This window comes from Phaenicophaeus curvirostris, chromosome 2 (assembly GCF_032191515.1).
Source record: "Phaenicophaeus curvirostris isolate KB17595 chromosome 2, BPBGC_Pcur_1.0, whole genome shotgun sequence".
Lineage (NCBI taxonomy): Eukaryota > Metazoa > Chordata > Aves > Cuculiformes > Cuculidae > Phaenicophaeus > Phaenicophaeus curvirostris.
This window is the reverse complement of record NC_091393.1, coordinates 46,666,222-46,680,107: the sequence shown is the minus strand read 5'-3', so window position 1 is coordinate 46,680,107 and position 13,886 is coordinate 46,666,222.

Below are 13,886 nucleotides of genomic sequence, written 5' to 3'. Positions count from 1 at the left end.
CATGAACATAGCACTTCTTTGCTACTGTTGATAAAATAGATTTTTCTGAATTAAGACAAAAAAAACCTACATTAAAAGACTTGTTAGCACAAGAAAATCAATTCGATTGCAGCTTTGGTTTTGTTAATGTAATATTTTAAAATATGTCTTGCAAAAATTTGAAGGGGAAAAGTAAAAATTAAAAAAAAATTGGAAGCTGCAATGCTAGCAGCATTCATCACCACCTTTACCGGGCTCTTCAAGATTCATCCTGGACTGAGTTATGATCATGGATTTCCGTTAATGTTTACATGGTAATTGTTTGGTCTTTGGTAGCGCAGATTGAAGTTTGAAGCGGTAATAAGTATGGGAAGGAGCAGGCAAACTGCATAATCCAGGCAGTTTAAGTGATAACATGCCTTCCCACCTTTACTCAAAATAGGCAAAAGCTGCTGGAGCTATTTTTGTAACTGCCAAGCTTACAGTTTAGGAGGGAAGACTTGACTATTCTCAGGACACACAGCGAATGCCTCAGTGACAGCTTCAGCTGCTCTCCAGCCCTGCCCACTGGATGGACCTTTATCTAAAGGAGGTAAGTGGAAACAAAGAGAGGATCATTTCAGCTCTAAAGGAGAACAACTTGCAGAGAGAGTAGATAAATATATCCCTGCCATCTGCGCTGTGTTTGCTCCCTCCTACCCACCCTAGCATACGCCTGGATATTCTCTCTGTAAAGGGAACTGAAAATCCAAAATTGAGCTCCCAGAGCCCATCACAAGGGAAGAATTAGACCTTCATATCTCATGCTCTTCAAGAACTTCTCTGTCACGAATTGTCACTGAAATAATGAGAAGCCTTGTTGTCTGATGGACCCTTCCCTGACAGCTCTTCTTCAACCAGATAAAGAATAAATATAATCTTGGGGACTAGCCACTGTGTTGTCAGGGAGAATTAGGCTGAAGAAGCTTGGAGGATTAGAAATACTTATTAAAAAGTAGATTTAAACTGTCTTTGTAAAATGACAAAAACAAGTTGAGGCTTTCTTATCCTGTGTCAGCCTTGGGTTTAGTGTCTTCAGCAAATCATTATTTGGGATAATAAAAAGAGAATTTTAAATGGAGAAAGAAACTGGAGCATTTGTCCCTGATCTGTGTTGTTTCTTTTAGTTTATAAATTAGTTTGCAAATTCCCAAGCAGGGAGTTACAGAATCACCAGGTTGGAAAAGACCTCTTGGATCATCAAGTCCAAACATTCCTATCAACCCCTAAATTATGTCCCTGAGCACCTCATCCACCCATCCTTTAAACACCTCCAGGGAAGATGACTCAACCACCTCCCTGGGCAGCCTCTGCCAGTGCCCAATGACCCTTTCTGTGCAAAATTTTTTTCTGACGTCTAGCCTCAATGTCCCCTGGCAGAGCTTGAGGCCATTCCCTCTCGTTCTGTCCCCTGTCACTTGGGAGAAGAGGCCAGCTCCCTCCTCTCTACAACCTCCTTTCAGGTAGTTGTAGAGAGCAATGAGGCCTCCCCTCAGCCTCCTCCAGGCTAAACAACCCCAGCTCTCTCAGCCGCTCCTCATAAGGCCTGTTCTCCAGCCCCTTCACCAGCTTTGTTGCTCTTCTCTGGACTCGCTCCAGAGCCTCAACATCCTTCTTGTGGTGAGGGGCCCAGAACTGAACACAGGATTCTAGGAGTGGTCTCACAAGTGCTAAATACAAGGGGAGGATAACCTCCCTGGACCTGCTGGTCACACAGCTTCTGATCCAAGCCAAGATGCCATTGGCCTTCTTGGCCACCTGAACACACTGCTGGCTCCTGTTCAGTCGCTGTCAATTGTCACCCCCAGATCTTTCTCCTCCAGGCAGCTTTCTAGCCACTCTTCTCCTTGTCTTTAGCACTGCATAGGGTTGTTGTGCCCTAAGGAATTGCAAGCCTTGAAGCTTTTGAGGGAGAAGGGATGCTTCTGCAGAGACGAGCCACTGTCTTTCCACTGCGGATCCGTAGTAATGTCCCTGGAAAAGTGCAGTCTGGCAACTGAGTTACCAGACAAAAGCATAGGGCATCATTACTTTTCAAGTCTTCAGGAAAAAGTAGTTTTTTCATTCAAAGTACTAAATACTCTGAATACCAACCACTGCAGGAGAAACAGATGTGTGCTTCTCTGATGCCTGAAGAGGAAAGGGCTCTTCTGCATCATATGCTGGAGCAGGATGTGGTAGGTATTTAAGCTCACCTGGTTGCAAATAGGAATAGTGTCAGATGGTTGAACACCTGAATGATCTGAAATGACCATGACGAGATGTAGCTGGGTTGCTGGTGAGAAACACTTGAGTATCTTTTAATAGTTATTATGCACACGAGTGTTGGACTGGCTCTTGTTAAAGTCTGTGGGGCTATGAGATAAGTGAAAATTCCTCTTTTATTCTTTTTGTGGAACCTTTGAGGGAACCCTTGGAGTGTTGCCCTCAAAAACCAAGGTCCTTCTCCAGCACTTAGACTCACCTCCTTCAGCATTTTCCTTATGGTCTCCTTGACAGCTCACTTGGACAAGAGACAAGTTTTCTCCAAAAACAACTCAGCACAGTTTATCATGATCTTGGTTTTCCTACTGGCAGCTTTCACCCTGTTCCTGCCTTTGCCTGGCAGCCCAGATGGGCAGAAGCAGCTCTGCTTTAAGGTTCTGCCTGCCCCATTGTGCCAATTTTCTTTCTGCAAATAATTCACCTAGGCTGGCTACATGATGGCCATGCAGATCAGTAGTTCTGGGCTAGAAACAAACGTTTTATTTACTCAGTGTCAAAGATATTCAGTGATGATTCTATTTCATGTCATGAATTTTGAAACTTCCATTATCTTTTCAACCAGTCATAGCCTTGATCTCAGTATGTTTCTTGCCAGTGAAAAGGAAAATTTAGTTTGTTTCTTCTGACAGACACTGGAGATTTTTTTTTTCTTAATCCCTACAGTTCCGATACTATGATGAAACTGCACCTGAAAACAAGCAAGTGCCCAGTAAGCCAAACGTTTCCTTGCAAGTCAACCCTCCTGTCATCTCCTTTGCTTCCCCATCCTAGGTTTACTTCTGAACATTACCAGGACAATGGAAGTTTGGCCTCAAGTTTCTTTTTTTCCCCTAGATGTAAGATATCCATAAACTCTCCAGCTACACTGCAACTCCTCTGGATTTGCTGTAGAAATTATTTCTCAGAAAGAAAACCCAAGTATGAGGTTTGTGATTCATCCATTTGCAAACATGGCCCTGCATAAAAAGTCTGAATGGATATTTTGTAAACCATGCATATAGACTAGAAGAGCTCTGAAAACCCAGAAATATCATATAAAGACCACAAGACTAAACAAAAGTAAGATAAATATTTGAGGGGAGAGGATGAGGTAGAGGAAAGAAAAGGATCTTTCTATAGCTTGTGCTATAAAGGCAGAAGCAAATACAACAACTGTAGGTCTGAGAAACTGGACGTGACTGAGCAGGCTTGCACTGAATAACGCTATGCAACGTTGTTCCGGGCAATGAGAGGTGGCAGACTGTCACCCTGTACAGATGACTCAGATTTTGTAAATTACTGTTCTATGAATAGCTATCTAAAGCTGGCCTTTTATACAGCCAGAAACCCCATCTTTACTGCTGTTGTTTTACATCTTTGGGAGGGGAAAAAAACAGGAGCTTTTCTTCATGTTGTGTTCCATTTGTATCCTAAGACTTCTGTAGTCTCTTGGAGTCAGTTTTGTTAGAAGCTTAGAGAAGCACTCAGATCTCTAAACTTTTCCTGACTTCTCAGCTATGTCCTTGTTTTCTGGGAGGAGTGTGTGCAGAGCAAAGAAAATCTAAGGATGACTGAAACAGAGGTAGAATGTGTCAGGGAGCTTGTAAAAGAATTAAGATCACAGTAACATCAAGAAATTCAGATATACAGGCATACTTCAGTTTGGCTATGCACAAGTTGTTACAAGTCAAAATATATATCAGTCTTAAAAACTAAGACAATGAGCAGGTCAGATATCTTATTAAATCATATTCAAAATTTCAGGAAGGCATAAATATATTTGTCTTGACAACATCCTTAAGTTTGCAAAGGGTCCAAGTGTGTTGGTATTTTAATTACTTTCCATTCATAATTACTTTTGTGCCTCCTTATCTTTGCTGTTTTAACAAGAAGGTGCTTGTGAAGGAAATGGGCTATTTCCAACATGTATGTTCATTTGTACTTTTCACTACCATGCCCCTACACCAAAATCATATCAGCAATACTCCTATGCTATTCCGATGGGTTGTTTCTAGCTAAACCCCTGCCTCAAGGCAGGATGCCCTAACTCCAATCCCCAAGGGAAAAGGAGGGTAAGACTGATCAAGACTGATTTATTTTTTTTTAAGTGTGTTCAAAATACTACTGCGTGTACCAAAGAGGTAGTAAAATCTTGTTTATCAGACATGCTGTTCTTTGATACCAAAGACACCTTGAATACCTCCACCTGGGAAAAAAAACCAAACCAAACCAAAAACCTGGGAGTTTTTTGAAAGAATCTCACAGTTGGGCTTGTCTTCAGTAGCCGTCCCTAAAGGGAGAAGGGAGGAGGTTCCTCAGCTTAGTCCTCAGTCTCTCCTGGTTAGGCTTTGCCATATAGATGAGAATCTTTTGTTGAGGTCCCTAAAATCAGTCCAGAAGAATACAAGGAAGGCAAAAAGTACAACATTATCAAATTCTTTATCAGGAAATCATTCGTCTGATCTAAATTCCTGAGTGCTAATATATGTGTAGATATATATGATGTTTGTAAATCAAAATGGGGAAGAATATAAATTTAACAAGGTTTAAGCCATCTTCTAACATCAGTGGTTTTTAGGAGCTGTTTGTTGTTTTGGTTTTTGTACTTATCCAGGGTTGTAAAATTTTCCATGGATTTGCATTACAGACTAGTTCCCACTGTGCTGAGCAGTGCTTAATGACTATTTGTGATTACTGTGCTAATGGTACTGATTTACTTTTAATGGGTGCCAAAGTATCCTTGAGTGTTTACTTTGTTAAAGATACCGTGGACAAGGAGATAAAGGAGATTTAAGGGGATGGCACAAGACTGGGGCTAGTCTGGGCTAGTGCAAGATGAGAACAAGTAGGTGACAACTGCATGTCACAACCGTGCTGCCTCCAAGGTAGTGATAGGGAAATCATTTATTACAAAAAAACCCCAAAACAGAACAAACACACTCCCCGCCCCTACAAAAAAAGCCAACAACCAACCAGAAAACACCAGAAAATCAAACCAACAAAACCCAACTGTCTGCTTGAAACTCAGGAAACAATCTAGTGTTGGAGTCTGAAACCTGAGATGCCATGGTGTTCCTACCTAGGCTGCCTTTCACCTCAAAGAGGGTCAGAGCAACCTGGAAAACCTGCACCTGATTGATGGCATGTTTTCACCGGGTGTAAGGACACAGTTTGGTGATATACAGAGGGAAAAAATGTCCAAGATCTGCAGCCTGAGATGTGCAGGTGCTGTCTGGAAAACCCTTAAGGGTGCTTTTAGATCATTAGTCCAGATGAAGATTTACTAGAAGAATAAACAGGTGACTGTGGATGTCTCCTGAACTAGTGGTGGTGTACTTCACGGAGAAATCTCTGACAGGAGGTTGCAGCATGTAAACTAGCAATTTGCAAGGAAGTTTGGGTTTGGACTGTGACTTCTTATTCTATAAGAGATAACAAGGGTATGGTGTTAAAATAACATAGAAGTTCCTGAAAAATGCTGAGGAGTCAGACTCTGACCTATATTTAGCATGGTGAAATTACAGTACAGCACCAACAAAACCGAAGTCCGTTACTCGTAGACCATCTATTAAATGGAAAACGGAAAGTTTAGCTGTTGCAATGTCAGGCTTGCAGGAATATAGAGATGAATGGTGCTAAACCAAAAAGACATTATGATTTAAAGTCCACAAAACACCAGTACTTACTGAAAATGACACATTCTGCAACTAAGTTGGAAAAAAGTGGTCAACAGCAACATTGGTACCACATGAGTCTTCCGAGTTTTGTGGCCACAGATGAATTTGTACTGTGATTGCCTTCTCCACCTTCCACAGAAAGATGGGGGAGACCACTGAATTTGCTGCTTCCTCAAGGAGCTTCACTTCAAAAGCAGAACTGCTACGGGCCCAGATCTCCGAGTTCCAGAGCATTATACTGCCAGAACAGATAATTGTCTGGTGGTGGTACTGGTATTTTGAAGGAGATCTGTAAAACACAGGGGCCACCAGAAAGCAAAAGCTTTTGGTAAGTTTTGCAGAAAAGTGCTAGTAGTGTGTTAGCAAGGAAAGATGAGTTGTGGGGAACCGGTGTCTTCAAAGGACTTAACTACAGACGTGGCAAGTCTGCAAATTGGTGATGGAAGTGCAAGTTCCCTCGTGAGACTTGCTGGTGCTGGTCCCTGAAGAAGGAGAGCTTCTCTGTGCCCAGAGCGATTCCCCAACACTGCTCTCTTGGTGGCCTGTCTTAAGTTATCATATACCCCTTTCCAACAGGGACATCCTCCCTATTGGAATTGTCCCTCCAAGTTTGGACTGTAATTCCGTGTCGTTTTCCCTGCTGAGTAATTTCTGTATCTGGGTGATCTTGGTGGGGTTATTTTTCTCTTACTAGAGGAAGGAAAAGAAGGGAAGGGGAAGGGGAAGGGGAAGGGGAAGGGGAAGGGGAAGGGGGAGGGGGAGGGGGAGGGGGAGGGGGAGGGGGAGGGGGAGGGGGAGGGGGAGGGGAGGGGGAGGGGGAGGGGGAGGGGGAGGGGGAGGGGGAGGGGGAGGGGAAGGGAAGGGAAGGGAAGGGAAGGGAAGGGAAGGGAAGGGAAGGGAAGGGAAGGGAAGGGAAGGGAAGGGAAGGGAAGGGAAGGGAAGGGAAGGGAAGGGAAGGGAAGGGAAGGGAAGGGAAGGGAAGGGAAGGGAAGGGAAGGGAAGGGAAGGGAAGGGAAGGGAAGGGAAGGGAAGGGAAGGGAAGGGAAGGGAAGGGAAGGGAAGGGAAGGGAAGGGAAGGGAAGGGAAGGGAAGGGAAGGGAAGGGAAGGGAAGGGAAGGGAAGGGAGGGGAAGGGAAGGGAAGGGAGGGGAAGGGAGGGGAGGGGAGGGGAGGGGAAGGGAGGGGAAGGGAGGGGAAGGGAGGGGAGGGGAGGGGAGGGGAGGGGAGGGGAGGGGAGGGGAGGGGAGGGGAGGGGAGGGGAGGGGAGGGGAGGGGAGGGGAGGGGAGGGGAGGGGAGGGGAGGGGAGGGGAGGGGAGGGGAGGGGAGGGGAGGGGAAGGGAGGGGAAGGGAGGGGAAGGGAGGGGAAGGGAGGGGAAGGGAGGGGAAGGGAGGGGAAGGGAAGGGAAGGGAAGGGGAAGGGAAGGGGAAGGGAAGGGGAAGGGAAGGGAAGGGAAGGGAAGGGAAGGGAAGGGAAGGGAAGGGAAGGGAAGGGAAGGGAAGGGAAGGGAAGGGAAGGGAAGGGAAGGGAAGGGAAGGGAAGGGAAGGGAAGGGAAGGGAAGGGAAGGGAAGGGAAGGGAAGGGAAGGGAAGGGAAGGGAAGGGAAGGGAAGGGAAGGGAAGGGAAGGGAAGGGAAGGGAAGGGAAGGGAAGGGAAGGGAAGGGAAGGGAAGGGAAGGGAAGGGAAGGGAAGGGAAGGGAAGGGAAGGGAAGGGAAGGGAAGGGAAGGGAAGGGAAGGGAAGGGAAGGGAAGGGAAGGGAAGGGAAGGGAAGGGAAGGGAAGGGAAGGGAAGGGAAACACCACTGTTTTCAAAATGCTTTATCATAAAGAAATCACACACTGTGGAAGAATTTTCTGTTTGCAAGGTGCTTCATGGGCCGTATCATCACAAAGCATTACCCAAGTTAGCTGTGTGAAATCTCTGCATCAGGGTATGGCATTTAAGGCAAACTCCTCAAATCTTTGGGAAAAAAATGAAGTTTAGGGATATCTCTGACCTTCTGTCTGTTGAGAGAGAGGTTTAAACAGATTGTTTTGTACACACATATTCTCATATCCAGATTGTACAAAAGCCACTGTTCTTACATTTCCATTGTTACTAGGTTGCTTGTACAATCCCTGCAGAAGTCTTGCTTGCCCAGCCCCCAGGGCAGCCCGAGAGCCTCCGGCATTGTCAAAGGAGCACTATTGTTGGTTTACACCTCATAGACTGGCCAGTTTTAACCCCCAGCCAGCAGGAATGGGGATCAAAGCTGTTTTCCTATCTTTATGCTTTTTTTCTCATAGAAATCTTTTCTCTTTGGGTGTGGGGGAAAGGACAATCCCTGCTTTGGCTCTTCTGTAGGAGAGAGCAGGGGCGGGGGGAGCTCCCTGCTGTCTTGTGCAAACTCTTCCCTGTTTTCCTCCACCTCAACCTGACCTGAAGTAAGTTTAGGAATCAGTCTTGATCCTCATATTTAAAAGTAAATGTTTTCCTAAAATAAAATAATTTTTAAAAGTTAGGATTTTCTGGTTTTGTTTTTTTTTTTTGCGGGGGGGGGCGTGTAATTGTGGGGGTTTTTTTTAAAAAAAAATGTCAGCTTTTCACATTGAAAAAATGCAACTCCTGGAAGTTCAAAGCAACTCTGTTACAGGAAGAGTTAGTTTCTTTTTCCCACAGCCAAGCGATGTTTTGTCAAAATAGAGTCATGTATTTTTTTAATATCATGACTTGTGACTAATACAAAAGGAATTAAAACCTCAGTTAAAACAAAAGCCAGGAAACAGGCAGTCTCTTCGGCATGATCTTTGTTTCCCCTTCACACCCCAAGCAGCTTAGCATGCCTGCAGTCATCTGGTGGATTATAAAACAAGCAAGGACCCAAATTCATATCAGTATCACCAGCAGAAAGAGTTCCAGGACTCCCCACAAATAATCTGTGGATACTGAGCTCAGCTGGTACAGTCACATGTAGAAAGGTTGCTTATATAAGTATGGGTTTCAGGCTTCAGTCTCATGGGTATATTAACAAACCTGTCATTGCTTAGAACTGAAATAACATGTATTCATGTTTGGATTGGTATTGTGAATTCCAAGCAATGATTTGTTTAGTTTCCTTTGGAAGACTCCAGCATTGGTGAAGCGAGCCCTAATTTGAAAATCTTGGTGCCTGCGAACGTTAAACAGCTGCAAAGCTGTATAGTAGTGCTCACATGGGAGCATCTCACAGCTGCTCTACTACTAATATTTAGAAGAAATGTCTGCAATGTGCTGTGGTTTGGACTTCAACTTTCTCAAAAAATCCAGAAATGCCTCAAAAATACTTATTGTTTCTCGTGCAACACTGTGTAACATCTTTGAAAATATGTCAGTGATTCATAAATGAATGTGTACTGATGACACTGTATCCTCAAGATAGCTGTATTATAAAAGAGTAATGCAAGAATATAAATAATTCTATTAGAATAACTCTTAAATGACTAAACTGAATGTGTGAGAATGTTTTACCAGATATTACATTCTCATATGGTCATAAACCATGCATGCTGGTCTCTCTACACAGTCAGCTACCAAAAAGGTGAATGGCAGTGTTGCAAAGCAATTACAAGACTTCTCATACAAATACGAGGCAGGGCTGAGTAACAAGCCTGGGGAAAAGAGCAATTTCTTGTCAAAACTGTAATGAACTAGGCTAGTTTAAAAGCTTTAAAGGCACAATATTTGAGTCTATGCATTTGGAAAGCACTGAATTAGGGAGTGGTTTACGGCAGTAAACAAAGGAGCAGAAGCAGTGTAGGGAAGGAAGGAAGAGGTAGGAGAAAAAGTGGTAACTCCTGAATAGGAAAGTGATGGTGAATATCTGGGACTTGCCTGGGACAGCAATCTTTTTACCCAGTTTGGCTGTGGGAAGAACAGGACATGTGCAGCAGTCCGAAAATGCTTCAGATAATATTACATTGATCAAAATCTCTTACGACAACTTGCCATTAAGCAACAGAATTTAGTTTTTCCATGAAGATTTTTATTTTTAAAATGGTGTCCTGCTATCTCCTGCTGATGCAAAGGCCAGAACGGTTATTGTGACTCCGATGCCTGATCACCATGAAATATTGCCCAGAAATTTCTGCACCAATTCACAGCTCTGGGTTGAGCTGGCACATACTTGGATATAAGACCATGGGTCCTGTCTTGAAACCTGCGAAGGCCTGAATACTCAGTGTATCTTTTGGGAAAGTAAAATCATTATCATTTTACTTTTCCATACAGTTGTTTTTCCTGTTCTGAATTTGATCGGCTTCTGCTTTCTGCTTTCAGTCATGCAGATGGGTAATATACTTATTTACAGGTAATATTTTTTTTAATGTAATTTTTATCCATAGGTATTTACAGGCCATGATCAATTCAACTCTTGCCTTTGACTCAGAGGTAAGAAATAGAAAGATATTTTTGAGGCCTTCAGTGAATATTTCAGTATTTTTCTCTGCATTTTCCATTTCTTAACTGTCTTTTCAGTGTGTAGACCCTGGCATAGGGGACAGAGCACAGAAATGCTTGCCTCCTTCCCTGATGGCACAGCCAGTTCTTCTCTCATCATTTCACACCGAGGGTTTCTGCTCAGTAGATTATTTAGCGAGATGCTTTGGGCTCTTTCAGCATCTCTGCTTCCAGGGTACTTTTTCTATCACATACCTGTGGCATTATTTTTTTCTACACTTGATGTTAGTCTTGCATTTTAGTATTCCTTCTTCAACTCTGCTTTGTGCTCCCTGAAGATCCATGAATATTGTCAAGAGGTGACATCATTTGTGAATTCTAAGGATTTTAATTTCACTGCTTTTTGTTGTAGTACTTTCGCTTTCATAGTAACAGTACTTGTCATTCTAGGTTTGAAACTGGACAAAAGCATCTATGACCATGTCAAGCACTCAACAAATCAAGGAGAAAAATCTAGACATTTTAATGATGACCACTTTGAACACCATCATTGGGAAATCTTACAGTAAATCAGCGGGCAAGAGTCTCATTCGTCAACCTGTGTACACTTTATATGCATACACTTTATTTATTAAAACCACATTTCAACAAAATTTTCTTCTTTGCTTAAATACAAGTCATCTTTTGTATGCATAACTGCTTGGGATGCATGTTATAGATACAGGAACAAAATGCATTGCATCAGTTCTAAGTAAAAAAACTCAGTTCAGCAGAATGCTTGAAAGTTTGAGATGGGGGTGGGGTGAGGGGTGGAATGGAGGTTGTCCACCAAGGAATATTTTACTTCTCATAAGAAAGGTTAGTTCACTGCATTGGGAATTTACCACTGATTTCAGAGGAAACAGAATTGGGTTCAATAGTTTGCTGTGTTGAAAAATTCTGGAAAATTTCATCTTGATGGAGTAATTGCAAGCTCAGTTTCATAATTTCTCGGTAAGACAGATGCTACCAGTGTTTTCCAAAGGATGCAGTACATTTGGAACCCGCTTTCTGCTACATTTTTGTGTCATGTGTGTATTTATAGCTTTGACTGGCTATGCAGGCTGTTTTCACCAAGGGCACGGAGATGCTCTCCACTTCTGCAGAACAACGCATTCCCCCAAAGGCACCAAGTCCCACTTCCTGCTCTCCTTCTGTTTCGTGTTTGTTCTGCTGCTGATTTTGACATTGTAAATATGAGAGGGAAATTAAGCCCAGAGGTAAGTTATACTCTCTAAATCTATCATCTGCCCAAGTAGGAAAAAAAAGTATAGATTGTTCATTTAGTTTTAGAAAACTGCACACCTATCGAGCTTCATGAAAACTGCACAAGAGGGATGGTCTTCAGCATCTTATAAAATTCATACAGTAGAAAATATATATCTACCAGTTAGTTTCTAAACTATACCAAGAGAGAGCAAGACAGAGAAGGGTAGGGATCAGGAAGCACCTTCCTCTGCTCCAAGAGCAACTGTGTTGGCTTCCACAGTCAAATAAATACATAGGAAGCAAAACAGCAGTTATGGGCTTAAATTGCCGCTTTCGAGATCAGCTACTTAACAGAGTTTTCTAATGGGAAGAATGGTGATGGATAGGAGTCAATTCTATCCAAAGGGAGAGGAGAAGGGAAGGGGAAGGGAATCCATGCTGATGGACATAGCAAAGGGGAGGCTAGACAGACATCTCTCAAGTCTGACACAGGTAAAAGGTGATCTGCCCCGGAGCCCTGTTTTAGGCTTAAGTGGTCTCAGGAGGTTAATTCTCACCTGAGAAGTGCATTAATCTGGCAAAGGTTTTCATTTTGATTTAAGCCAATCTTTTTTAAGAAAAAAAAACCCACCAAACTCAATAGTTCTGTTCTCAGTCTGAACATTATTTAACAATCTGCTTTTTTTTTTTTTAGTAAGAGAGCTGTTAATATTAAATCATTATTAACCCATTGGTGTCTACTCTATCCCTCAGAAATGTAGTATTATGTGGAGATATCAACAGACAATATTTAGTTAACTGATAAAATCTATTATAATATCTCTACAATCTCATTATAACCAGTAAAAAAATTAGTTGAATAACCTTGGTTTTCCATATATCTGCTCACGTTTGAAATTACAAAGCCACAGCACAGAGAAGCAGTTTGATTCTATTTTTTCACTGGTGTCATTGTGGTGAAGGTCCACCTGGCAACGGTTTTAATTCCTGGACCCAGTTGGCTTCCTGCACTCTGCCTCTACTGCAAATAAATGGATTTATGTGGCCGTATGAGTAAGAGTATAGGAGGTGCTTTTTGAATTAAGAAATAGTAAAAGAGAGAAATTATTTTATAGTGTTTAATCCAGCCATATGTTCTATGTAATCACCAAAATATTTGGGGTGAAACTTTTAATGGAACTATGAGAAACCAATTTAGAGGTCTACCATAAACCACCCAAGCCCAGAAGCCTCACACTCTTCATTTGTTTTGAAAAGTTAAAGATGTATGCAACTTTTTTTTTTTTTGGCTATAGTTTGTGTGCATTTAAAGTTAGGGAGATTTTCCTAAAATATATGTTGGTTTCATACTCATTATCCATAATTATTTTCTTGTTAATTCAGTCCTACATGTTACAATGGTAACACCTGTACATAAACTAAACGTGGTATTTTTCAGTGCTGTGGAAAATACGCAGGTCGAGTAGATAGTATTGAGTTCTGAGAAATAAGAGATGCACTTTGCCTCCTGGTGCTACCCTATTGAGGATTCTCCTAGGTTTTGATAGGAGTTGGCAAGAGAAGGCAAAGAGATAATGCCTCTCTATTGTTGCTTAATGAGTCAATTAATTATGAAGATTTAGCCTGATCATGGGTAGTGACCTCACACTTAACATACCCGTGCTGGTGTGACGTCTTCTGGCATTTTTCCTAGAAAGCAGCCCAGCAAAGCTGTCTGCTCTGTCTAGATGCAAGCAATGGGATATCCCAAGGACATAGAAAGGTTTGGTTTCAGCATGTTTCTAGTGAAATCCTGTGCTCTGTGGCATACTTTGAGTTAGACCCCCGCTGGCTGTTCTCTGATGCATGTTAGGTTACATGCAGGAAATTAGTGAATATTGAACATTGATTATACACCACTAGTTAATGTGAAGTCTTTCATAAACGTTTTATAAACTACCCAGCCAATAGCCAGGCTAGCTGGCTAGCAGAGGGCAACAAGAAGTCTGTTCCCACCTGTGAAAATGAAATTAAGAACTTTTTATATATCCTTTATATCCTTAGTTTTTCCCCTATTGGAATGACCTACATAAATCCAGCTTTTGACATCGAAATGAGGCAAGAGGGTTAGAGAAGTACCTTGGAGATGCAGCTGGAAGATTGTTTTAGTGGGATAATACATACACAGAACAAACAGCTCCACTGACAATCCTGTTTGTGATCAGTGCCGACAGGGCACTGACTGCTGGAAGGTTTGTGGGTTGAACTTGATGTTGTCTCCAAAATGCTGAGCCAGCAGGACAAGGTC